This window comes from Scyliorhinus torazame, chromosome 2, assembly GCF_047496885.1.
Source record: "Scyliorhinus torazame isolate Kashiwa2021f chromosome 2, sScyTor2.1, whole genome shotgun sequence".
In the NCBI taxonomy this organism is placed as follows: Eukaryota; Metazoa; Chordata; class Chondrichthyes; order Carcharhiniformes; family Scyliorhinidae; genus Scyliorhinus; species Scyliorhinus torazame.
The window spans coordinates 188,132,047-188,158,883 of NC_092708.1; the positions used below are offsets into that span (position 1 = coordinate 188,132,047).

Consider the following 26,837-nt stretch of genomic DNA (forward strand, 5'->3'; position numbering starts at 1 on the left):
GGGGAAGGCGGAGGCACAGTGGAGGAAGGCGCAGGGGGCGAACTACGAGTACGGGGAAAAGGCCAGTCGGATGCTGGCACACCAGCTCCGTAAGAGGGCGGCAGCGAGGGAAATAGGGGGAGTCAAAGATGGTGGGGGAGCCATGGCCCAGAGTGCAACAGAAATAAACAAGGTATTCAAGGCCTTCTATGAAGAGCTGTACAGATCCCAGCCCCCAGGGGGGGGAAAGAGGGGATGAGAAGATTCCTGGACCAACTGCGGTTCCCGAGGGTGGAGGAGCAAGAGGTGGCTGGTTTGGGGGCACCAATCGGGTTGGAGGAGCTGAGTAAGGGTTTGGGGAGCATGCAGGCGGGGAAGTCCCCGGGGCCGGATGGGTTCCCGGTGGAGTTCTATAAAAAGTATGCGGACCTGTTGGCCCTGCTACTAGTGAGGACCTTTAACGAGGCAAGAGAGGAGGGGACCCTGCCCCCGACAATGTCGGAGGCAACAATTTCCTTGATTCTGAAGCGAGACAAGGACCCACTGCAATGTGGATCGTACAGGCCGATTTCGCTCCTTAATGTGGACGCTAAGCTATTGGCAAAAGTGCTGGCCAGAGGATTGAGGACTGTGTCCCGGGGGTGATACATGAGGACCAGACGGGTTTTGTAAAGGGCAGGCAATTAAATACGAATGTGCGGCGGCTCTTAAACGTGATAATGATGCCATCGGAGGAGGGAGAGGCGGAGATAGTGGCAGCTATGGACACGGAAAAGGCCTTTGACCGAGTAGAGTGGGAGTACCTCTGGGAGGTGTTGTGTAGGTTTGGGTTCGGGAGAGAGTTTATTAGCTGGGTTAAACTCCTTTACAGCGCCCCGGTGGCAAGTGTGGCGACGAACCGGCGGAGGTCGGAGTACTTTCGGCTGTACCGAGGAACGAGGCAGGGGTGCCCTCTGTCCCCCCCTGTTGTTTGCATTGGCGATCGAACCCTTGGCCATATCACTGAGGGAGTCTAATAAATGGAGGGGGGTGGTCCGCGGGGGGGAAGAGCATCGGGTGTCGCTATACGTGGACGACCTGCTGCTGTACGTGGCGGACCCAATGGAGGTGATGGTGGCGGTCATGCAGACTTTGAGGGAGTTTGGGGAGTTCTCGGGCTATAAGCTCAATATAGGGAAGAGCGAGCTTTTTGTACTACAGGCAGGGGACCAAGAAAGAGGGATAGGGGACCTACCGCTGAGGAGGGCGGAGGGGAGTTTTCTGTATCTAGGGATCCAGATAGCCAGGAGCTAGGGGGCCCTACACAAATTGAATCTGACGAGGTTGGTGGACCAAACGGAGGTGGACTTCAAAAGATGGGACATGTTGCCGCTCTCGTTGGCGGGTAGAGTGCAGTCGGTCAAAATGGTGGTCCTTCCGAGGTTTTTGTTTGTGTTCCAGTGCCTCCCCATCGTGATTACCAAGGGCTTTTTCAAGAGAGTAGGTAGGAGTATTATGGGGTTTGTGTGGGCGAACAAGACCCCGAGGGTAAGGAGAGGGTTCCTGGAATGCAGTAGGGACCGAGGAGGGTTGGCGCTGCCAAACCTAGGGAGCTACTACTGGGCAGCAAACGTGGCAATGATCCGTAAGTGGGTTATGGAGGGAGAGGGGGCGGCATGGAAGAGGATGGAGATGGCGTCCTGCAAAGGAACGAGCTGGTGACGGCACCGCTGCCGCTCTCTCCATCAAAGTACACCACGAGCCCGGTGGTGGTGGCAACGTTAAGGATCTGGGGCCAGTGGAGACGGAACAGGGGTGCAGTGGGAGCCTCGGTGTGGTCCCCGATCAGGGGTAACCACCGGTTTGTCCCGGGGAAGATGGACTGGGGGTTCCATGGCTGGCATCGGGCGGGGATTAGAAGAATGGGGGACCTGTTCATCGACGGGACATTTGCGAGCCTAGGGGCACTGGAGGAGAAGTTTGAGCTACCCCCGGGAAATGCATTCAGATATATGCAGGTGAGGGCTTTTGTGAGGCGGCAGGTCAGTGAATTCCCGCTGCTCCTGACACAAGAAATTCAAGACAGGGTGATCTCGGGTGTATGGGTCGGGGAGGGCAAGGTTTCGGCAATACACCAAGAGATGAAAGAAGAGGGGGAAGCGCTGGTAGACGAGTTGAAGGGTAAATGGGAGGAGGAGCTGGGGGAGGAGATCGAGGAAGGTTTGTGGGCTGACGCCCTGGGTAGGGTTAATTCCTCCTCCTCGTGTGCCAGGCTCAGCCTGATACAATGTAAGGTGGTTCACAGAGCGCACCTGACGGGGGCGAGGTTGAGTAGGTTCTTTGGGGTAGAGGACAGATGCGGAAGATGTTCAGGGAGCCCGGCGAACCATGTCCACATGTTCTGGACATGTCCGGCACTGGAGGGGTTCTGGAGAGGAGTGGCGGGGGCAATATTTCAGGTGGTGAAAGTCCGGATCAAGCCAAGCTGGGGGCTAGCAATATTCGGAGTAGTGGACGAGCCGGGAGTGCAGGAGGCGAAAGAGGCCGGCATTCTGGCCTTTGCGTCCCTGGAAGCCCGGCGAAGGATCTTGCTAATGTGGAAGGAGGCGAACCCCCCTAGCGTGGAGGCCTGGACAAATGACATAGCTGGGTTCATAAAGTTGGAGAGGATTAAGTTTGCCTTAAGGGGGTCTGCGCAGGGGTTCTACAGGCGGTGACAACCGTTCCTAGACTACCTCGCGGAGCGTTAGAGGAAGGTCGGTCAGCAGCAGCAGCAACCCTGGGAGGGTGGGGGGGAGAAACGAGGGATTGTTTGAGGGGACGGATGAGCGGGGGATAACATGGAGGGTGGGGGAAACTGACACGAATGGGCGAGAGCCAGTGTTTAAAGCTATGTAAATATATCATCTTACCATGTATATATCTTGCCCAGGGCGATTTTGTGTTATCTTGTTACGGGGGGGGGGGGGGTTTATTGTTTGTAAGGGGAAAAAATTGTTTTGTTAAAAAACTTTAATAAATATATTTTAAAAAAATAAAATAAAATAACTCCACTTTCCCCACTCACTCCCCATATGTCTCGATTCTCTTTAGAGACCAAAAATCTGTCTGTTCCAGCCTTAATGTATTTAATGATGGAGCATCCAAACTCTCTGGGATGGGAATTTCAAAGATTCACAACCCTCTGAGTGCAGGCCAGAGGAGGATGACCTGTCGGGTTATGACTCTCTCTTTTTGTGTACAGGAATTGAAGAGGGATGCTAGCCCAATTTCAAGTCTGAGCTGGATGTGGACCTTTACCTGTTGGCATTAATCTGGCCCATACGTTAGCCATCTAGCCAACTGCGCTATCTGCCCCCGTCCCAATGTTTGACATCCAAGTCCAAATCATTCTATATATACCCTTAACGCAATGGCCTCTGTAATAAATTAAGTAGTGGGAGAAAGGTGGTATTAAAAAGCAACCAAGTTCATTGGGGAAACTTTAGATTAAAAAAGGGTGTACATATATCTAGCACTTTTCACAACCACTGAATGTCTCAAAACACTTTACAGCCAAAGAGGAACTTCTGAAATGTGATTAATGTTGTAATGTAGGTAATAGGATGGCCAATTTGTGCACAGCAATGGCTCTTTTGTGATGTTGATTTGGGGGGGAGGGAAATAAGTATTGACCAGGATACCGGGGTTGTCTCTCCTACTCTGCTTCAAATATTGTCATGGGATCTTTTACATCCACCCAAACAGGCAGATGGGCCCCCCTGTTTACTGTCTCATCCAAAAAACAAAACTGCTCACAGTGAAGCTCTTCCTCCGTGCATGTTCTTTTTTTGTTGTAAATAATTTTTATTAAAGGTTTTCATAAAATATCAACAACAAAATGAGAAAGAAAAAAGAACCCAACAGGGTTAAGTACAAAACACAATCTAAAAAAGCAACCCCCCAAACCCCCTGTACCTAAATAATAAATTAACATTAACACCCCGACTTAACACAACAGGTGTATACACCCCCTCAGACCCTTCCAGTGTAAATAACATAAACAAAAATAAAGTAAAACCCCCACCCCACCCCCCGAGCAGCTGCTGCCATTGACCAAATGTCTATCGTTCTGCCAGAAAGTCTAAGAGCGGTTGCCACCGCCTAAAGAACCCTTGTACCGACCCCCTCAAGGCGAATTTCACCCTCTCCAATTTAATGAACCCTGCCATATCGCTGATCCAGGATTCCACGCTTGGGGGCCTCGTATCTTTCCACTGAAGGAGAATCCTTCGCCGGGCTACCAGGGACGCAAAGGCCAGAATTCCGGCCTCTTTCGCCTCCTGCACTCCCGGCTCCTCTGCCACCCCAAATATTGCGAGCCCCCAGCCCGGTTTGACCCTGGATCCTACCACCCTCGACACCGTCATCGCTACGCCCTTCCAAAATTCCTCCAGCGCTGGGCATGCCCAGAACATATGGGTGTGATTTGCTGGGCTCCCTGAGCACCTAACACACCGTCCTCACCCCCAAAGAACCTGCTCATCCTTGTCCCGGTCATGTGTGCCCTGTGCAGCACCTTAAACTGTATGAGGCTGAGCCTCGTGCATGAAGAGGAAGAGTTCACCCTCCCTAGGGCATCTGCCCACGTCCCCTCTTCGATCTCCTCTCCCAACTCCTCCTCCCACTTACCTTTCAACTCCACCACCGAGGCCTCCTCCTCCTCCTGCATCACCTGGTAAGTTTCCGAGATCTTCCCCACTCCCACCCACCCCCCCGAGAGCACCCTGTCCTGTACTGTGTATGGCAGTAGCCGTGGGAATTCCACCACCTGCCGTCTGGCAAACGCCCTTACCTGTAAGTACCTGAAGGTGTTCCCCGGGGGGAGCCTGTACTTCTCCTCCAGCTCACCCAAGCTCGCGAACTTCCCGTCCACAAACAGGTCCCCCAACTTTCGTATGCCTACCCTGTGCCACCCCGAAAACCCTCCACCTGTTCTTCCTGGGGCGAACCGGTGGTTCCCCCGTAATGGGGTCCACGCCGAGGCCCTAACTTCCCCCCCCTATGCCGCCTCCACTGTCCCCAAATTTTGAGGGCCGCCACCACCACCGGGCTCGTGGTATACCTCCTTGGAGGGAGCGGCAGCGGCGCCGTTGCCAGCGCCCCCAGACTCGTACCCACACAGGACGCCGTCTCCGGCCTCTTCCATGCAGACCCCTCCCCCTCCATCACCCACTTGCACACCATTGTCGCATTGGCGGCCCAGTAGTACCCACAGAGGTTGGGCAGCGCCAGCCCTCCCCCCTATCTCTATTCCGCTCCAGGAACACCCTTCTCACCCTCGGAGTCCCTCGCGCCCACACAAACCCCATTATACTCCTGTAACCCGCCTGAAAAAAGCCTTTGGGATAAACACGGGGAGGCACTGGAACAGGAACAAAAACCTTGGGAGCACCGTCATTTTGATTGACTGCACCCTACCCGCCAGGGACAGCGGCAACGCGTCCCACCTCTTGAACTCCTCCTCCATTTGCTCCACCAGCCTTGTAAAGTTAAGCCTATGCAGGGCTCCCCAGCTCCTGGCCACCTGGACCCCCAAATATCTGAAACTCCTCTCCGCCCTTTTTAGTGGGAGCTCACCAATCCCCCTCTCCTGGTCCCCTAGCTGAACTACGAACAACTCGCTCTTCCCCATATTGAGCTTGTACCCCGAAAAGTCCCCGAATTCCCTAAGCATCCTCATTACCTCTGGCATTCCTCCCACCGGGCCCGCCACATACAGCAGCAGGTCGTCCGCATAAAGCGACACCCTATGCTCCTCCCCACCCCGCACCAGCCCCCTCCAGTTCCTCGACTCTCTCAGTGCCATAGCCAGGGGTTCAATCGCCAGCGCAAAGAGCAGGGGGGACAGGGGACACCCCTGTCTCGTCCCTCGGTGCAACCGAAAGTACTTAGACCTCCTCCTGTTTGTGGCCACACGCGCCATCGGGACCTCATACAACAGCCTAACCCACCTGACAAACCCCTCCCCAAACCCGAACCTCTTCAGCACCTCCCACAGGTACCCCCACTCTACCCTATCGAAGGCTTTCTCAGCGTCCATCGCCACCACTATCTCCTCCTCCCCCTCCCTCGCCGGCATCATGATAACGTTCAAAAGCCTCCGCACATTCGCGTTCAACTGTCTCCCCTTCACAAACCCCGTCTGGTCTTCATGGATGATCTGCGGCACACAATCCTCAATCCTCGTGGCTAAGACCTTCGCCAGCACCTTGGCATCTACATTTAGTCCATTCATGTTCTTGACCTCATTTTTGTACTCTACTCTGACCTAGGACCTTGTGACTCAGAGACGAGAGTGCTACTAACTGCGTCAAGGCTGAAACAGCTGATGGGAAGGAGATATGGGAATTTTATTTGGTGTTAATGGGAAGCAAAGAATGTTGAGTAAGAAATAGCTAAGAAAAAGGCATGAAATATCACATTGATAGCTGTGTCATAGCTTGTTATTCCTCATCATTGAAAAGGTCTGTAAAATGTTGTGGAGATTACAAACAAGTCATCTGATTTCTGAACTCAATCTTTTTAATTGTAAGTGCCACACAGTGACATTTGGTTTGGAAGGTGGAAACTTTTTATATTTATAAAACGAAAGCATCAGCCTGAAGCATTAAGATTATATGAGGAAAGGCGGGTCAATCTATTACTATGCCTGTGATTCAGTGCCTGCCAGGCATTGATAAGGGAAGGGAGTGTTATTAGTACAGGCTGGCTGCCAATGGCGTGTCTGACAAATGCCTATAAAATACCTGTACCTGATCTAATTTGTATGGAAATGCTAAATGTTGACTCATCGTGCATCTTGTCAGCCATTCTTAAAAAAAACAACCTTTGAAACGTTCTTGTTTCACTTTGTTTACCATTTCCAACACACACGACCAAGTCCTGCAGTGATGAAAAGCAGGTGCAGTCACACTTGGAGTCATAATCTTCGACCTGCAAGTCGGCAATCCTTACTTCGATGATGGTAAGTCACTAGATGCTCCCAGAAACAGCTTGAGCATTAGGCAGGACTTTGTGAAGACCCAGCCGCCCTCTTTAGGGGATGCACAGCTGGCCAGTTTTTGCTGGAGAGGCTGATTTAAAAGAGGTCTAAACAAAACCTACTTCTTGGGTTACTGAAGTAACTCCAGCTGGGAGCAACTCATTCCAGAGGCAAGAAACTACAGAATGTCTTGAGGCAGAGGTTGGTTTCACCATCAGGAGAGGGATTGTAATTGATTTTTCAGTGGGAAGATTGTAGAGGGAAGCTCCGTCCCAAAAAGCCCAAGTATTTGCTCGCCAACTAGATCATTGCATCTTTTATTTGCAACCAAGTGCTTAATTTAAATGTTCCTGTGTCTCATTTTTCTTTTTTAATTTATAAATTTAGAGCACCCAATTCTTTTTTTCCCAATTAAGGAGCAATTTGGTGTGCATCTTTGGGTTGTGGGAGTGAGACCCACGCAGACACGGGGAAAATGTGCAAACTCAACACAAACAGTGACCCAGGGCCGGGATCGAACCCGGATCCTGGGTGCCGTGAGGCAGTAGTGCTAACTACTGCGCGCCACCATGCCGTCCTAAATGTTCCTGTTTCTATGTCGATTTCCCCAGTCCTGGATTTTGTATACCTTTCCCTTGGCTTGATGCGCAGTAGAAATAATGAGAAATAATAAAAGTGCTACACGTGAAAAGAAACCTCCAGATGCAGCAAATTGTGGAAAATCAGTCAAACCCCAGGCATCCAAAAATCGGAATAATTAAAAAATGGAAACCAACCTTGAGAATAGGAACAGGAGTAAGCCATTCAGTACCACTGTGGCAGATGATCCACTTTGATGTCTTTTCCCATATTATTCCCATATCCCTTTTAAGTCATTGGTATTTCAAAACCCACCAGTCTCTGCACTTGCATCTTGCTGCCTGAAAATATATTCCTGTTGCAATCTGTTTTTTTAAGGATGGCTGACCAGATGCATGATGAGTCAATATTCCTGAACAAATCTTGCCTAAGTTTTCCAAGACTTCCCACGAGTTTATATTATTTTCATAGAATTGTGCACACAGAGGGGAGGCTGTTCGGTCTTTGTCATTTTGGCTGAGCTGGATTTCACTTTGCTCTGTGTGTCAAGGTCCTGTTTATCAAGACTGTTTAACAAGGTTTAGTCTATAATTTTGGCGGGAAGTGACATGTTGTCTGCTGCAACCGCTGGCCTACAAAGTAGTCAGGATCTGGTGCTCGAAATGTTTGGCAAACAGCTTCTAATTGCAGGTGTGGTATTCCTAATTTTAAAGAGAAATTGAGGCATATAGTTTGCATTCAAAATGCCAGTTTAAAAAGAGCTAGGTCATCATACTGTGTTACAGTGGATGGATTTCACCTGAGAACATTGATTTATGACTGGGACCGTTTGTTGCTATGAACCGGTGTCGATCAGTTTGTTGTTGCCTGTGCAGTTTGGATGGGCAGATGTAATAATTGGGGGTTGAAAGAAGTGTTGATGTTTGTTCCCGAGGAAATTATCCATTCAAAATGCACATGGAGTTCATTTGCCATGAGTTTAACAATGAGGGAAGTAGAGTGACAGATGCTTTATCACTGTGGAGAGGAGTTTTGTGCAGCAGACCCCTATTTACATTGTGTATAAAAAAAAAAAAACAACCCTCTATAATCCTGTTAAAATAATCATCAATGCACTTTTTCCTGTTTCAGTGGTATAATCTGATGAGCGGATGGAGCTTGCCAATGATCTAAATTAAACAAGCACAACAATAAGCGTACCAGACGAAAGGAAGTTGGGTCTCCTTGATCTGTGAAGTAAGTTTTTTTTTCTTTGTCAGTCAGTCAAAGGAAAAATGCAGGTGGAAGCACATACAAATGTGCTGCAGCTCAGTGTAGCTCTGCAGTGCTGGGAATTCCTTCTGGTCCTCATGACCATGAACTGGGCGAATCTTGAATGCTGCTGGAGCCAACCTATTGAGTACAGGAACAGGAAGGGGTAAAGCTCTGCAGGAGAGTCTGATATCAGCAGGATATGGCTGGGATTTCCCCCTGCCTCCCAGTGACGTGGAAAACAATTTGAATGTGAATGAGACAAAGGCTGCTAGTGGTCATTTAAAGCTGTTGTCCCCATGAATGAATTTTCACTGTTGTACCATGGGTGAGATGTTCGTATAGCAGGCTGCTGTCTGTGTGAACTGGTTATCTACTTTTGGTAGGAGCTAGTAAACGGGCATCCCCATGATGTCAAGCAGCAGTAGGGAAGGAATATGGAAAATGTGGTGGGAGGCAGAATGATGAGAGAGAATTGGGAAGTTGCTGGATCGACTGAGATTTTTCTCCATTGAGGGGATGGAGGTGGTGCATTATCAGGAGGGGGATTTTTCTACTGTGATATGGAAACTGTTACTGACTAAACGCAGGACCAGGGGAATCACTCCTGTTTAAAGTGCCTCTTTGCCCTCCATCAGCCCCCTCACAAAAACAGTGGGGGATGCGTATCAATAAAAGCTGTACGAGTATAAAATAGCAAAGACATTGTGACAAATATCCTGAAGCAGACTATTTTGCTATTCAAAAATCAGCCTGACCATAAAGTTGATATACAGTTAGGTTGTTAAGGGCAGTTTAACTTTGACTCCATTCTGTTACTATTAAAACAAATGTGGATGCAAAGTTTTCTGAATATGCTTCGGTGAAATTTGCATTGTTTTCAAGTGTAGTCACAGTGGAAGTTTGGGGCTGGGTTGTTCTGGACTGAGGATTACCACCTATTTTTTCTCCTGCAGATAGGCTTAGAGTGGAATAGGATTGCCTTTTTTCCCTTCCAAAAAATACTCAAGTTCATGGACATTGAGGTATTCTAATTGTGTTTTAAAAGAAAATCCAATTTCCAGTGTCTGAAATGCAGCATACTCTACTGATGAAGCCATGTAGTTTTCCTAAAACCTTATTTGAGTTTCAGTAACTTTCAACTATCTGAATCCCTTGCTTGTTACCTAAAAATAGCATCTGTGTCATTGTCTGTCTTCCCTTTCTTGCTCACTGGCTCCATTCATTCAGGAGAAGAATGTTCATAGCTGAGGTTGGTAATGGCACTGCCAATGAGTGGCAGAGTAAAATCCTGTTTTGTAGCCAAGTATTCTGTCATTTCCTGTGAGACAGGACAGCATTGGGCAATGGGGAAAGGAACTGTGTGGTAGTGAGACTCATGGGAAGGGTGCGGTCTGTTAGGTCACTCATTCCTATTCAGGGTCTATATTTGACTAAAATACAGTGTAGCCTTTTTCAATCCGTTTCCATTAATCTAGTTGAGTCAGGAAACTCTCTCATCAAGTGGAAATGTGAGGCAAGTTGATTGGATGATGTGTCATTCAGCTATTTCCACCTTGACAATGGGAGGTATGATGTGGCCTGGTCAAAAACAGCAGATATTCAGAACAAGAAGTTTGAAGCTCAAATATATTTTGGAGTGGGGTGGGGTTGGGGGAGGGGGGGCTTAAGACACTAAATTTAGGCAGGCAAATTTTGTTTGGGGGGTGGGGGGGTGGGTGAGGGGAGAGAGGAGAAGAATCTCCTACTCAATCGGCTGCCCCTGGCTGGTCAGGCTCTGGGCAACTACTGAATACACCCTGGCAGAGCCACCGAGGTGCCAGCTCGGCAGTGCCAGGCTGACGGGGCACAACCAGGGTATCGGGCTGGCACTGCCCGATCACGCCTGGCATCAGGTCTGTTTCGTGGATCAGGCCCGGGGTTGCCCTGCCCTTCTGAGGTGGGGCTCAGGGGTGCTCGATTACCCCTTGGTGAGCTGGGGCGTTGGAGGGGTTTGAACGCTGTGATGGGGGGGGTCTGGAGATTTATATTTCCAAGTCAGGATGGTGTGTGACTTGGAGGGGAACCTCCAAATGGTGGTGTTCCTATGTGTCTGCTGCTCTTGTCCTTCTAGATGGTAGTGGTTGTGGGTTTGGAAGGTGCTATCTAAGGAACTTTGGTGAGCTGTTGCAGTGCATCTTGTAAATGGTACACACTGTGCCACTGTGCTTCAGTGGTGGAGGATTTGAATGTTTGTGGAAGGGGGAGAAATCAAGCCGGCTGCTTTGGCCTGGGTGGTGTCGAGCTTCTGAAGTGACGTTGGAGCTGCACTCATCCAGGCAAGTGGCGGATATTCCATCATACACCTGACTTGTGCCTTGTAGATGATGGACAGGTTATGGAGGGGAGTTATTTGCCACATGATTCCTAGCCTTTGACCTGCACTGGTAGCCACAGTATTTATATGGCTAGTCCAGTTCAGTTTCTGGTCAATGGTAACCCCCAGAATGTTGATAGCCGGGGATTCAGTGATCTTACTGTCATGGAGTGACGAGGGTGATGGTTAAATCCTCTCGTTGCCTGGTACTTGTATGGCATGAATGTTAATTGCCACTTGTCAGCTCAAGCCTGGTGTTTCGGTCTTGCTGCATTTGGACATGAATTGCTTCAGTGTCTGTGAAGTTGCAAATGATGCTGAACATTGTGCAGTCATCAGTGAACATCCCTACTTCTGACCTTTATAATGAAGCAGCTGAAGATGGTTGGGCCTAGGACACTTTGGGAATATTGAAGCTATTACTTTTGGTTCCTGCCACAAACTCCACACTCCTGACACCAATTCCATCCTCATCGTGGACATTGTTTCAGGCCTAACCAGAATATTTGCAGAGTTAGTGTCCTATTTGGCCCCATTTTCTACCCATACTCTCTCCATCTTAAATACTGCCTATTTCCGCTTCTGTCTCTACCTCTGCTGACCTTCTGCTGAAACTTGCATCACTGCCGTTATTTTTTCCGTACTTAAGTATGCAGTGAAGGGCAGCAAGGTGGTGCAGTGTTTAGCACTGCTGCCTCATGGTGCCGAGGATCCGGGTTTGATCTCGGCCCCGGTTCACTACTGGGGACGGTTGCACATTCTCCCTGTGTCTGCGTGGGTCTCACCCCCACAACCCAAAGATTTTTTTTAAATAATAAATTTCGAGTACCCAATTCATTTTTCCAATTAAGGGGCAATTTAGCGTGGCCAGTCCACCTAGCCTGCATATCTTTGGGTTGTGGGGACGAAACCCACGCAGACATGGGGCGAATGTGCAAACTCCACACGGACAGGGACCGTGGCGCATTGAGGCAGCAGTGCTAACCACTGCCCCCCCCAATATCCCAGCCAGCTACTTACCCATAACCTTCATCTAATGTTTTGGTGTATACCATGGCACAAGTCCCAGCCACCCTTCACTCCTGTCCTTACTGACTCATATTGGTTCGGATCCCTCGCATGTAACACTCACATCTTCAAGTTCAAATCTCTTCATTTCTTTGCTTTTCTCTTTCTGTAACCTTCTACTTCTCCATACCATTTCAAAATATTTGTCCCTCAGACTAGCTTCTCTCCATCTTGCCAATGACAGCTGAGCTTTCAGCTGCCTCGACCCTGTACCTCAAACCTCAATCCCTGTACCACTCCACCTTGCTCTCCCTCGGTGACCCTCCCTTAAACCCATCTCCATGGTCAAGCTTTTGGTCGCCTTTTTTAACATCTCCGTTGTCTCGGTGTTCATTCTTTCTGTGATTGCACCTTTGAAACTCCTTGGGGTGTGTTCTCTGTTAAAAGCGTTACTAAAATCGGGTGGCATGTGGCGCAGTGGTTAGCATTGGGACTGCGGCGCTGAGGACCGGGTTCGAATCCCGGCCCTGGGTCACTGTCCATGTGGAGTTTACATATTCTCCCCATGTCTGCGTGGGTTTCACCCCCACAACCCTAAAGGTTAGGTGGATTGGCCACGCTAAATTGGCCCTTAATTGGGGAAAAAGATAATTGTGTACTCTAAAAATGTCAAACTTCTCACATAGAAACATAGGAAATAGAAGCAGAAGAAGACCATTCGGCCCTTGGAGTCAGCTCCCCTATTCATCATGATCGATCATCAAGTTCAGTATCCTGATCCTGCCTCTCTTTCTCTTCCCCCCCCCCCGGCCCGCACCCCAACATACCCTTTGATCCCTTTAGCCTCAAGAGCTTTATCTAATTTCTTCTTGAAATTGCACAATGTTTTGGCCTACTTTCTGTGGTAGGGAGTTCCACAGATTCACCACTCTCTGGGTGAAGAAATTTCTCCTCGCCTCAGTCCTAAAAGGTTTACCCCTTATCCTCAAACTATGACCCCTAGTTCTGGACTCCCCCAGCATCCGGAACATTCTTTCTGAATCTACCCTGTCTAATCCTGTTAGAATTTTATAATTTTCTATGAGATCCCCTCTCATTCTTCGAAACTCCAATGAATATAATTCTAACCGATTTAGTGTCTCCTCATATGACAGTCCCGCCATCCCAGGAATCAGCCTGGTAAACCTTCGCTGCACTACCTCCATAGCAAGAACATCCATCCTCCGATAAGGGCACCAAAACTGCACACAATACTCCAGGTGTGGCCTCACCAATGCCCTATACAATTGCAGTAAAACATCTCTATCCCTATACTCAAATCCTCTCGCTATGAAGGCCAACATACCATTTGCCGCCTTTACTGCCTGCTGTACCTGCACGCTTATTTTCAGCAATTGATGCACGAGGGTACCAAGCTCTCACGGAGTATCCACCTCTCTCAATTTACACCCATTCAAGTAATGATCTGCCTCCTTATTTTTGCTACCGAAGCGGATAATCTCCCATGTATAATGTGTGTTTAAACTTATGACCTCATTTAACAATTGGAAAATGCAATGCCATCTGTCTGGTTGAACTGGGACATCTCTTCACTTTCAGATAACCAATAGCATGATTAACTTGATAATAGAAGCTTACTTGAGGCAAGTGCACCATCTACAACACTTCATTTTTACATGGATTCCAAATAGAGGACCACATCTTCCTTGGCAGTACTGCCAAGGGACTTGGGACATGGAAATTTTTGACCTGAAATGTGAAGGAGGTAAATGTGTTGCCAACTGGAAGTGTGTGCAAATGGCATGATTCTTTTTGAAAAAATTTATTTTTTCGAAATTTAGAGTACCCAATGCTTTTTTTTCCCAATTAAGGGGCAATTTAGCGTGGCCAATCCACCTATCTGCACATCTTTGGGTTGTGGGGGTGAGATCCACGCAGACACTGGGAGAATGTGCAAACTCCACATGGACAGTGGACCGTGATCGAACCCGGGACCGCGGCACCGTGAGGCAGCTGTGCTAACCACTGCACCACCATGCCGCCGGATGACATGATTTCTAAAATAATTTATGGATACTACTGGCTTAATATTTCCAAGGGTAAGTTGGAGGATGCACGGCATCCATCTGGCCATTTTTCATTTAACTGTTTCCATCTTTTCCTGCTTGTCTTCTTTCATTGTCTTTGGTTTGTCTATTATCTATCTCGCTGCCTGACTCCCAACCGCACTCGCTCACTGTTTATGCTGATGTCCTCACTCCTAAACCACAACAGGGAAGTAGTCATCTGGTGGGCTTTTTCCCCATAGTGATTGGCTGAAATTGCAAACCACAATACGGAAGAATCATAGATGCAAGTCCATCCTGTAGTGTGGTCTACTGTGTTCCTGTATGATGTTCTAAAATGATTTGTGTTGCATGAATGAGTTAGTGGTTTCCTCTCTAGTGGTCATGTCATTTGAATAACTTCCTTTTCAAACAGCATTTTTCTAGATTTGTCAATTTTCGCATCTTCTGGGGCAGCATGGTGGCACAGTGGTTAGCACTGCTGCCTCACAGCACCAGGGACCCGGTTCTGGGTGACTCTGTGGAGTTTGCACGTTCTCCCCTGTCTCTGTGCGTTTCCTCCGGGTGCCCCGGTTTCCTCCCATAGTGCAAAGATGTGCAGGTTAGGTGGATTTGCCATGCTAAATTGCTCCTTAGATATGCAGGTTAGATAGGGTTATGGGGATAGGGGGGGGGGGGGGGAGGGGGGGCGCTAGAATAGGGTGCTCTTTCAGAGGGTCGGTTTAGAATTGATGAGCCAAGTGGCTTCCTTTTGCACTGTATGGATTCTATGATAGTTTCCAAAACACAGACACAGCCGAGCAGGACTGTTTAACAAAATTGGCGATAATTATCAGGAGCGGGGCGAAAATGAAATGCAGCATGTTGTGATAACCTCTGAACAACCAGCAATAGCTGCTGCATCAAAACAGATTTAAGATGCTTCAGAAAGGAATTGCCCAGACTGGTAATTTGGGAAGCATACATCAATTGTTGTGGCAAGAGTGTTCCTAACTTGTCCATGTGTTTGCAGACATTCCAGCTTCCAGCAATACCAGCTGTTGTTAGAACACGGCAGGAGATAACTATTTTGGATAGGGTTTTCCTGCCACATTTACTCTCTTTTGTGGTATCACTACCGTTTAAAAAATTTTGGGTGGATGACTTCAGTGCTGGGAAGAGAAGTAATATTTTGGCATGTGGCATTAATAAGCACACATAATCATTTATTTTTTCTAGGGCACCATCCTAGATACACATTGGCACAGCTGTTTGAAGGAAGAACTCAAATCTTAGAAATGAATAGCCAGTTTGTCAGCATTTAAAAGAAGAAAGATAGACTAAAATGGAATTCTCCTATTTGGAACTAAGTCCTGTGGTGGGGGCAGGAACGGGGGGGTGTTTCCAGCTATGGAGGCTGGCCATGCCATTTCTTCTAGCCCCATGTTCATTAATTATGCACCTGGGGTGTGGATTCCACCATCATGATTGGGTGTCATATTGAAAAGGTGCTCAACATCACTGACCCACTGAAGAAAGAAGATGGACCTCTTGAAAAAGAAGATGGATCTCCATGAGGCTGCAAGATGGACCACTTCAATGACACTGAATCTGGACGATCAACTTGTAAGTGCTCTCTCTTCCTCTCCTGTGATGCTTGGAGGTCCAGGGTTGCTAGCAGCCTCCATCCCGAATTCCCAAGGCAGCCCCAGGTATTGTTCAGGTGAGTCAGACTTCTTATCGCCATATTGTTCCAAATGTGTTCTGGACTGGCATATTTTCTCACTGGTGTCATGAAAAATCAGACGTAGATGGAAAATATCGATTGGACCACTCAGTTTCACACTGGCCGTTGGTTTCTTGATCTGCCCTAGTGGGCAGCAGCAGAAGATCCTGTGGGAAATTCACGCTGGCGTAAAATCAATTTTTAAAAAAAATCCTGGCGCCCCCCCCCCCAAATCAGACCAGTTTCCAACAGGTTTCCAAAATATAGTATTCCTCAATTCTACTGTTTGAAGGAAAAGCTGGTGGCCATTTGATGCATTAATTACCGCGTGTTTACCAGTGATTAGAAATTGCTGGAGCTCTGACTTCAGAAAATTTGGCAGAAATAAATCATCCTATTATATGAAAGCGGGTGATAAATACAGCTTTGGTCCCCAGCTGTCCTTGCAAGGTGTTGGATCTGACCCAACACTCCTGCTTTCGAGGAATTGTTTAGATTGGACTTGATACCCTCTGGGTACCTCGTGACTCTCCAAGGAGTCCATGAAACCTTACCCAGCAACAGTTTCTATCTCCAAGAGGATAAAAAGAATCAAACATCTGATGACTATTTTTGATGCTGCAAGAGACAGCACTGTGTATATATTTGACAACTTCAGTTAATATTTTTCAATATATTGGGCTAATTATCGGTAGAGCATACTTGTGAAGTCAAGTGATATTTTCCTGTGTTCCATTATTGTGTAGGAATTATGTACAGGGTTGAAGAATGTGAACTAAGCTCCCCTGTGAGACCATAGCTATATGAATATTCCAGATGCCAGCCAGCAATGTAATTATGGTTTTTGTACATTTTGATGCTCCCTCTTTTCAATTCTTATCATTAATTTTGGGAGGTTGGGAATATTTATTTTCTAGATTCATTAAGTATGAGCTGAATGACCTGAGATTTGATGGTCTGGTTAGCGTTAATATTCCAGATGTCCCAGCGAGCAACGTAATTCTGATTTCTGTACATTTTGTTGCTCTCTCTTTTCAATCCTTATCATTAACTTTGAGAAGTTGGGAATTGCTATTTTTTATATTCATTAACTGTGAGCTGAATTACCTGAGATTCGATGATCTGGTTATCATGCCTTCCTGCCTGAATAGCCAAGTACTGTGCAAAGAAGATGCAGTGCAACTCACTGAGTGTTGTACAATACTGAGTAAACAGGAAATCCATAAAGTTGCGCAATAAGCACAGTGATTAATGCCTAAAATTAAAGCATCATTCTGGGAGGCAACGTGTTGGATAGTACTGATCGTAATATGGTCAGTGCTCCTCTTGGCGTTCCCTCTCATTCATTGAGCTAAAAATATATAGTTACACACAATTCCCCTCATCATATCTTCACAGTGCTTAGATCCAGATTAATTCCACAATCTCCTACTCTTAACTCACTCTTTCCTGATACCTGGAACAGTGTGAAATTAATCTCCACACTTCAGTCTGACTGACCTACCGACTAATTTTAGACCTGCTAAATTGCAAGCTCCACCTCATTGCAACTTCCATCTTTTTTTTTCTTTTCTTTTTTCCAATGAAGGGCAATTTAGTGTGGCCAATTCACCTACCCTGCACATCTTTTGGGTTGTGGGGACGAAACCCATGCAAACACACGAACAGTGACCCAGAATCGAACCTGGAACCTCGGCGCTGTGAGGCAGCAGCATTAACCACTGTGCCACCGTGCTGCCCGCAACTTCCATCTTGTTGTCCTACTTTTTCAACCTGGTTTCGGGCTTGTATTAAGGGTCTTGACCTCTCACTGGCCTTCACAATAAAAAAAGGGACACACATCCAAGTGTACACCACTGATGGACTTTTAAAATGTTTGTTTTAGTTTGTAGAGCAGTCCCTGCTGACCAGATTAGCAATATGCAATTTATTATGAGGCCTTCTACTTTGTTTTGGGAAAAGCAGTGATTTATGCTAATATTGAGGCTTATTTGTGCCACTTGAAGAGCATGAGGAAAATGGGGGCGACATGGTGACACAGTGGTTAGCTCTGTTGCCTCTCGCGCCGAGGACCGGGTTCGATCCCGGCCCCGGTCATTGTCCGTGTGGAGCTTGCACATTCTCCCTGTATTTCCCCGCCCCCCCCCCCCCCCCCCCCCCCACCCCACCCAAAGATGTGCAGAGTTGGTGGATTGGCCACACGGGAAAAAAAGAGAATAGGGAAAACTACTTTGTAAATGATACATTTTACAGGTGCATGAAAGATGTTCGGGAGAGGCTGTGTATGTGGACCGAATTTGTATGGTAATCTTAAATTATGTTCCCTGAAAACTTTGTTTTTAAAAAGTGGCCGAAATGGAAAATTCCTTTTTCTTCTTCTTTCCACTCTCTTCATGTCCACCCTTCTCAAATAAAGACCAGAATTTTAAAACTGTAAGTTCTTTATCACTGTCACTCCTCAATCTTTATCACCTGAAATATAACAGACTCGCTGACCTGAGCCAATTACAACTGTTCAGTTTGCGACTTGGATATGTAAGCCTAGGGCAGCACGGTGCCGCAGTGGTTAGCAGTGCTGCCTCACGCCGCCGAGGACCCGGGTTCGATCCCGGCCCCGAGTCGCTGTCCGTGTGGCGTCTTGCACATTCTCCCAGTGTCTGCTTTGGTCTCTCACCCCACCCCCCCCCAACCCAAATATGTGCAGGGTAGGTAGAGTGGTCACGCTAAAGAATTGAGTACTCTAAATTTATATGTTTAAACAAAAAAGGATATGCAAGCCTCTTGACTCCACATGAAGTTTGCTTTTAAAAATATTTGGAGTACCCAATTATTTTTTTCCCCAATTCACATGGAATGAGTGACTGATGTCTGTTCAGCTCTCTCAATTTGACTTGGAGGTGAATGTACTATTATACAGAACAACACCTCCCCACATTGATTAAGATCAGTGATGAGATCCTGGAAAATGTGGGGAGCTGGCTCTTGATGAAGGCAGACGTAGGTGACAACATTTATCATTGCCTCCAATATGGTAGCTCTGCCTTCAATCATCTGAGGGAAAGTGTATTTGAGGACCAGGATCTCAAACCCAAGACTGAGGTCATGGTTTACTGGGCAGCTGTGATCCTGAGCTCCATGATTTGGAGACTTGGACAACCTACAGTAGGCACCTCAAAGCACTGGAGAAATAGCACCAGTGGTGCCTTCACAAGATCTTCCAAATCTGGTGTTAAGAAAGAGGGTCCAACAGCAACATCCTCTCCCAAGCCAACATGCCCAGCATTGAGGTATTAATGAGCCAAAACCAGCTCCCATGCACATGACCTGTTGTTTGTGGGCCTGACACCAGGCTCCTGAAGCAACTGCTCTAATCAGGATGTGGTCACAGCAGGAAACTTGAGGAGGACAAAGGAAGCACTTTAGGAATGTCCTCAAAGCATTTCTGAAGAGTTTAAACCTCCTGGGGTTGTCCCTGGCTTATGACTGGTCAAAATGGAGAAGGTTCATTTAGGAAGCCACCAAAGTTGAGACACTTCAGGAATGTACAGATGTGAAGTCGAGGTGTCAGAGAGAGTGCATAAGTCTCCCAATAACGATCTATGTGAATGAAATGAAATGAAAATCGCTTATTGTCACAAGTAGGCTTCAATGAAGTTACTGTGAAAAGCCCCTAGTTGCCACATTCCGGCGCCTGTTCGGGGAGGCTGGTACGGGAATTGAACCGTGCTGCTGGCCTGCCTTGGTCTGCTTTAAAAGCCAGCGATTTAGCCCAGTGTGCTAAATCAGCCCCTCATGATCCTCTATGCCCCTATGTGATCCTCGTGTGGCAAAACCTTCAGATTGCGCTTTGGACTTATCACCTATCTCCGAACCAATCAAAACCTAGTAGAAGCAAATCATCCTCGCTCCTGAGGGACTGCCGAAGAAGAAGACTGACCAAGAGAAAGAGACTTTCATTTATTAAAAAAAAAAGAAATTTGGAATACCCAATTATTTATTTTTCCAATTAAGGGCCAATTCAGCATGGTCAATCCACCTACCCTGCACAACATGGGTTGTGGGGGTGAGACCCACGCAGACACTGGGAGAATGTGCAAATTCCACACGGACAGTGATCCGAGGTACAGATTGAACCCGGGTCCTCAGCGCCGTGAGGCAGCAGTGCTAACCACTGTGTCACCGTGCTGCCCCCAAGACTGTCATTTATATAGTACTTTATGCAACTACAAGACGTCCCAAAGTGTTTTATAGCCCATGGAAATATAGTTGTCAATGACCAAATAATCTGTTTTTCTGATCATTATTGAGAAATAAATGTTGACCAGTGCACCGTTCTTCTCTTGAAAGAATGCCATGGGTTTATGTCCACCTTGCAGAACAGACTGGGCCTTTTGTTTAACATTGTGCCCAAAAGATGGCACCCACAACAGTGTGGAATTGGAGTGCTGAGATTTGGGTGCTCAAATTTCTGGACTGTTACTTGAACCCACAACTCACAATATTCTTGGAGGCAAGAATATTGGGCCACTGCTGGCACCCAAGCCAGGCTGATGGGAACGGCGATATTTGACCTCTAACCCACTTAACTGTAGGAGAGGGAAAATCAACCAGGTATTCCTGTCCCTTTTGGCAGGTAGTCTGTGAGCTGTGCTGAGGGCAGGTAACGTGGGCGAGAGATTGAGTTTGACTTTGTTCCATGGAGTCAAATGCTTGCTGACTAGCACTCTGAACCTGAAGAATGGCCAAGGGTGAGCAATCAACCACCATCAGGGGTGGGATTCTCCCCTACCCGGCGGGTTGGGGGGTTCCGGCATAATGGAGTGGCGGGAACCACTCTGGCGTTGGGCCGCCCCAAAGGTGCGGAAGTCTCCGCACCTTGAGGGGCCAAGCCCTCACCTTGAGGGGCTAGGCCCGCGCCGGAGCGGTTTCCACTCCACCGGCTGGCGGGAAAGGCCTTTGGCGCCACGGCAGCCGGTGGCAAAAGGTCTTCGCTGGGCAATGCGACGACGTCATCCCTGCGCATGCGCAGGGGAGGGAGGGGGTCTCTTCCGCCTCTGCCATAGTGAAGACCATGGCGAAGGCGGAAGAAAAAGAGTGCCCCCACGGCACAGGCCCGCCCGCGGATCGGTGGCCCCCGGTCGCGGGCCAGGCCACCGTGGGGGCACCCCCCCTGGGCCAGATAGTCCTGCGCCCCCCTCCCAGGACAAAGAACAAAGAAAGAACAAAGAAATGTACAGCACAGGAACAGGCCCTTTGGCCCTCCAAGCCCGTGCCGACCATACTGCCCGACTAAACTACAATCTTCTACACTTCCTGGGTCCGTATCCTTCTATTCCCATCCTATTCATATATTTGTCAAGAGGCCCCTTAAATGTCCCTATCGTCCCTGCCTCCACTACCACCTCCGGTAGTGAGTTCCAGGCACCCACTACCCTCTGCGTAAAAAAACTTGCCTCGTACATCTACTCTAAACTTTGCCCCTCTCACCTTAAACCTATGCCCCCTAGTAATTGACCCCTCTACCCTGGGGAAAAGCCTCTGACTATCCACTCTGTCTATGCCCCTCATAATTTTGTATACCTCTATCAGGTCGCCCCTCAACCTCCTTCGTTCCAGTGAGAACAAACCGAGTTTATTCAATCGCTCCTCATAGCTTATGCCCTCCATACCAGGCAACATTGCCAATGAAGGCAAGCATGCCGTATGCCTTCTTGACTACCTTCTCCACCTGTGTAGCCCCTTTCAGTGATCTGTGGACCTGTACTCCTAGATCTCTTTGACTTTCAATACTCTTGAGGGTTCTACCATTCACTGTATATTCCCTACCTGCATTAGCCCTTCCAAAATGCATTACCTCACATTTGTCCAGGTTAAACTCCATCTGCCATCTCTCCGCCCAAGTCTCCAGACAATCTAAATCCTGCTGTATCCTCAGACAGTCCTCATCGCTATCCGCAATTCCACCAACCTTTGTGTCGTCTGCAAACTTACTAATCAGACCAGTTACATTTTCCTCCAAATCATTTATATATACTACAAACAGCAAAGGTCCCAGCACTGATCCCTGTGGAACACCACTGGTCACAGCCCTCCAATTAGAAAAGCATCCCTCCATTGCTACCCTCTGCCTTCTATGGCCTAGCCAGTTCTGTATCCACCTTGCCAGTTCACCCCTGATCCCGTGTGACTTCACCTTTTGTACTAGTCTACCATGAGGGACCTTGTCAAAGGCCTTACTGAAGTCCATATAGACAACATCTACTGCCCTACCTGCATCAATCATCTTAGTGACCTCCTCGAAAAACTCTATCAAGTTAGTGAGACACGACCTCCCCTTCACAAAACCGTGCTGCCTCTCACTAATACGTCCATTTGCTTCCAAATGGGAGTAGATCCTGTCTCGAAGAATTCTCTCCAGACCCCGGAGCGTGCCCGCGCCGCCTTGTCCTGCCGTTCAAAAGGTGGTTTAATCCACGCTGGCGGGACAGGCATTCCAGCAGTGGGACTTCGGCCCATCGCGGGCCGGAGAATCGGCGAGGGTGGGCCCGCTGACCGGCGCGGGGCGATTCCCGCACCCGCCAAATCTCTGGTGGTAGAGACTTCGGGACATGGCGGGGGCGGGATTCACGCCAGCCCCCGGCGATTCTCCGATCCGGCGGGGAGTCGGAGAATCCCGCCCCAGGTCTCTGGAGCTTCGACCTAGAGAGAAAGGAAATCCACTCCCATTTTTAACATGCCATGTGCAGTATCTTTATCTTTTTGTTTACGTTTGGGTGGCATTTCCTGCATAAGCAGGAAAGGATCGACTTCAGTGTATAAATTCGTTAGGCTAAGTTGTAACCTTGTTTACCTGTGTTTTTTTCACCGCCCCCACCCATCCCATAATTTCTGACCCAAATGTTTTTTCAGTGTCTCATTCTAAATTATTCCTGATAGCGTTAAATTAATGGCCTTGATTTTTGGTACATCTATAGATCGGATGAGATTGTAGTGGTGCCATCTGTATGGCAACAACTTGTTTGATTGCTGGATGGTTTTGCTGGGGTGCCTCTGGTGCATTCCAATATTTCTGTTGTGCAATGCTCTGAAGAAAACTGAAGTCAAAACTGATTTTGGCACTGAATGTCTGGTTAATCAGTTTCATCTGTGGCCTTTGACTGCAACTGATTATAATGTGGAACTATTTGGCTGAATTAATGCATTGTAATAGCACTTGTGTATTGAGCTGTATTTCAGAGTAGGGGAGGGAATGAGGGGGTTACAATTTTGTTCATAAAATGATATTTGATAAGGAAGTAACCTTGTTAGAAGCATGAATTCCTATGTGTGAACTAAACATATAAGCTTGGAGAACAGACTGCATACTGTGCTTGAGTACTCGCCCTGGAAAGTTTAGGTGTATGTTTGTGTTGGACAAGAACAGAGTTGGACTTTGCATCTAAAGGCATCCACTATTGAATAGTTTGGACACACTGTCTTAAGCTTTCAATTTAAGCGTGGACACTTGGGTGGAAGACTGCCAGTGCAATAAAACCATCTTCCAGCGAGAGTTTGGGGTAGCGGTAAGAGAAGAATTAAAAAAGGAAATTTTCCATTTGCGTGGCATCAAATATGGTTTATTTTGTTACTATTCCAAATTGATTGTTAAAGCAAGCAGAGCGAATCAATACAAACTGGTGCCTTTCTCTGGCTGTTTCTGGTGTAAAAAATCTACCAACTTAACTGAATGTTCTATGTACATGGTTGCTGTTTAACTAAATAGCCAAACAGCTGAACAAGGTTAGTTTCAAACAATGTTTGAGGTGCTGAAAGCTAAATGTATTAAATACAGAAACTCACTGATCATAGTAGTCAGGAAGTTTGTTGAAATGGGCAGATCCTCTTGATTATGGGGATGATTCTTCTGTGCAATGATGGTGTGATATACAACATGTATTACTGTGTGTGCTATTCTATTGTGCCTAGGGATTGGAGTGCAAAAGTACTCTCTTCCACAAGAGGTCTAGTGGGCAATTAACAGTTCTGGTATCTAGTGTCACCATTGCCTGTTTTAAGCATTAGGACAGATTTTACTCTTGGACACTCACAACCAGCACATTGGGAATTGATGCACAGCCTTCAATCTTCTAAAATGCACTCCCTGTAAACATGATGGAAATCTGAAAACCAAAAGTAACTAAAGGAAGGATCTTAAAGCCTAAAACATTTGATTACTCCTTCACAGATACTGCCTGACCTCCCAGTATATTTACAGACTTTTTCTATTGAGTCTAGAGTTTGGAATTAATTATACGGCGATTTTATTTATTTTAAAACCGTTTTTGAGGTTGCAACTGATATGTTTGAATATTTCTTTTGATCTTTTCCCCACTACTTTTGCAACATTTCCCAGTTCTGAATAAAGGTCATCAACCTGAAATATAAACTCTCTTCTGTAGTTATAATGTTGCAGATGCTGCCAGGCCTGCTGAGTATTTCTAACATTTTCTGTTTCTAATACAGATTTTTGAATATTTAAATATTGCCTCTTTGTTCTGATGCATAAAGCTTTATGTAGTGTTTTCACTGCACTTGCACTTTTTCAACACATTTATTAGCAGTATTTTACATAAATGTTACATTCTCTGGCCTCCCCGTGGCGTGTTTCTAGGTGGCAGGTGGTGACTAGCTGTTGGCCAGCGGCGGGATCTTCTGGTCCTGCCTCTATCAATGGGATTTTCCATTGAACCACCTCACATTGCAAGGAAATCCATGGCGGGGTGCGCATCAGTGGAACTGGAACATCCTGCAGCTGTGAACAGCTGGAAGATCTTGCCCAACATTTCACTGAAGCCAGTATCCTTTAAACTGCCAATATACTCCTGGCATGCTCTTCATTAATCTCATTGCTTCCACCACTCTGACTAATTAGTAACAATCAGTATTTCACATCTACTCTGAATATTCTCTACAAGCATAAGCCCAAGTTTGGAAGGACTCTGTGCCACTGAGTGTTGCATATGTGTGCACTTTCATTTCAGCTTCAATAACTCATTTTTGGTCATATGTTTATGGTGGACAGAGGATGCTCAAGACTGCAGTATTGAAGGAATGCTGTTGCGACACCCTGGGCTAATGTGTGGCCAATTCCAGCCCCACAGATCCCGGAGTTGCAACACAAATTAGTTAACCAATAATTCATGTAAGAATTCCTGAAATATTTGGCCCTTGGCTCCCCAATAAATACAGTCACCGGGTTTAGAAGTTGAAACACAATTACTGTTTATTTATAACCGGAATAAAGATGAAATATGCAGTAATTTCAGCTGGATAATTAGCAAGCTAATCTATTGCCCACCCCCCCCCCCAACCCCTCTATATACTGTTGCTAACTTTGCCTTAGTTTAATTGCTCTGTTTTATCACCTTTGCTCTTGAGTCGCCAGGTATCCTTATGATACCGCCACGTGGTTCAAGTCCGAGTAATGATCAATAATCCAATACACGACTTCCGGGTGCGGCGATGACCAGCTGAGTCGCAGGTTTCGGCAGCTCCCGGTGAAACGGACTTTTGGGCTCTTGATAGGAGCCCCAACGGCAATTTTGACGGCTAAAAACACTGTGCGGTAAACCAGAAGGGAATCCCCCCTGGATACGGATGAAAAAAGGAGGAGAAAGTGGCCGGATTGCAGTGGATCCTTTAGAACAGCGGCAAGGAAGGCAAGCAAAAACCAAGATGGCGTCGGAAGGTGGCAGTTTAACATGGGGCCCTGAACAACAAGAGTTCTTGAAATGCTGTGTGGAAGAGCTCAAAAAGGAAATGAAGAAAGAGCTGTTGGCCCCGATACTACAGGCGATCGAAGGGCTAAAGGAGGAACAAAAGACCCAGGAGCGGGAGCTTCGGGTCGTGAAGGCAAAGGCAGCTGAGAATGAGGACGACATACAGGGCCTGGTGGTGAAGACGGAGACGCATGAGGCACATCAGAAACGATGTGTGGAAAGGTTGGAGGCACTGGAGAACAACGCAAAGAGGAACAACCTGAGGATTCTTGGTCTTCCTGAAGGTGCGGAGGGAGCGGACGTCGGGGCATATGTGAGCACGATGCTGCACTCGTTAATGGGAGCGGAGGCCCCGGCGGGTCCGTTGGAGGTGGAGGGAGCATACCGAGTGATGGCGCAAGGACCGAGAGCAGGGAAAATTCCCAGAGCCATAGTGGTGAGATTCCTCCGTTTTAAGGATAGAGAAATGGTCCTTAGATGGGCAAAGAAAACTCGGAGCAGTAAATGGGAGAACGCGGTGATCCGCACTTATCAAGACTGGAGTGCGGAGGTGGCGAGAAGGAGGGCGAGCTTTAATCGGGCCAAGGCGGTGCTTCATAAAAAGAAGATAAAATTTGGAATGCTGCAACCGGCAAGACTGTGGGTCACATATCGAGGGAGGCACCACTACTTTGAGACGGCGGATGAAGCGTGGACTTTTATTGTGGAAGAAAAACTGGAATGAGCGGGTTATTAAAAAGAACGTTTGAACAAAGTGGTGGGGCGAATGTGGGGGGCGAAGAGGGGGGTTAAAAAGGGGGGAAAGAGGAGTTTTATGTACTAATCCTGCGATGTGGTAACTTTTCTCTTCCACAGGTGGTGATGGGGGGAGGAGGGGAGGTGGAGGAGATGGGGCGTTGGCCATTGGGGGCGGGGCCAAGGGAGAAGCGCGGGCTTGGTTCCCGCGCTATGATAATCATGGCGGGAATAGAGGTCACGGGGGGAAGCCGAGGTCGGCCAGAGTTTGCTGACTTCTGGGAGCAACATGGGGGGAGTAATTACGCTAGCGGGGGATCTAGCGGGGGGGTGGGAGGGGGGAATTACTGGGTTGCTGCTGCTGGGGAGAGGGGGGAGCTGGTATGGGCGGGGGGGA

At 47.6% G+C, this 26,837-nt stretch overlaps 1 protein-coding gene across 4 annotated transcripts in view; it reads left to right on the forward strand.

Moving 5' to 3' along the window:
- The window catches only part of LOC140394299 (NEDD8-conjugating enzyme UBE2F-like), a 571,886-nt gene that overhangs the window by 37,196 nt on the left and 507,853 nt on the right, over positions 1–26,837 (forward strand). For all 4 annotated transcript variants that reach the window (XM_072481459.1, XM_072481429.1, XM_072481439.1 and 1 more), the window contains exon 2: positions 8,693–8,797. The gene's annotated coding sequence lies outside the window, so the exon portion shown is untranslated. The remainder of the gene's footprint in view (positions 1–8,692; positions 8,798–26,837) is intronic.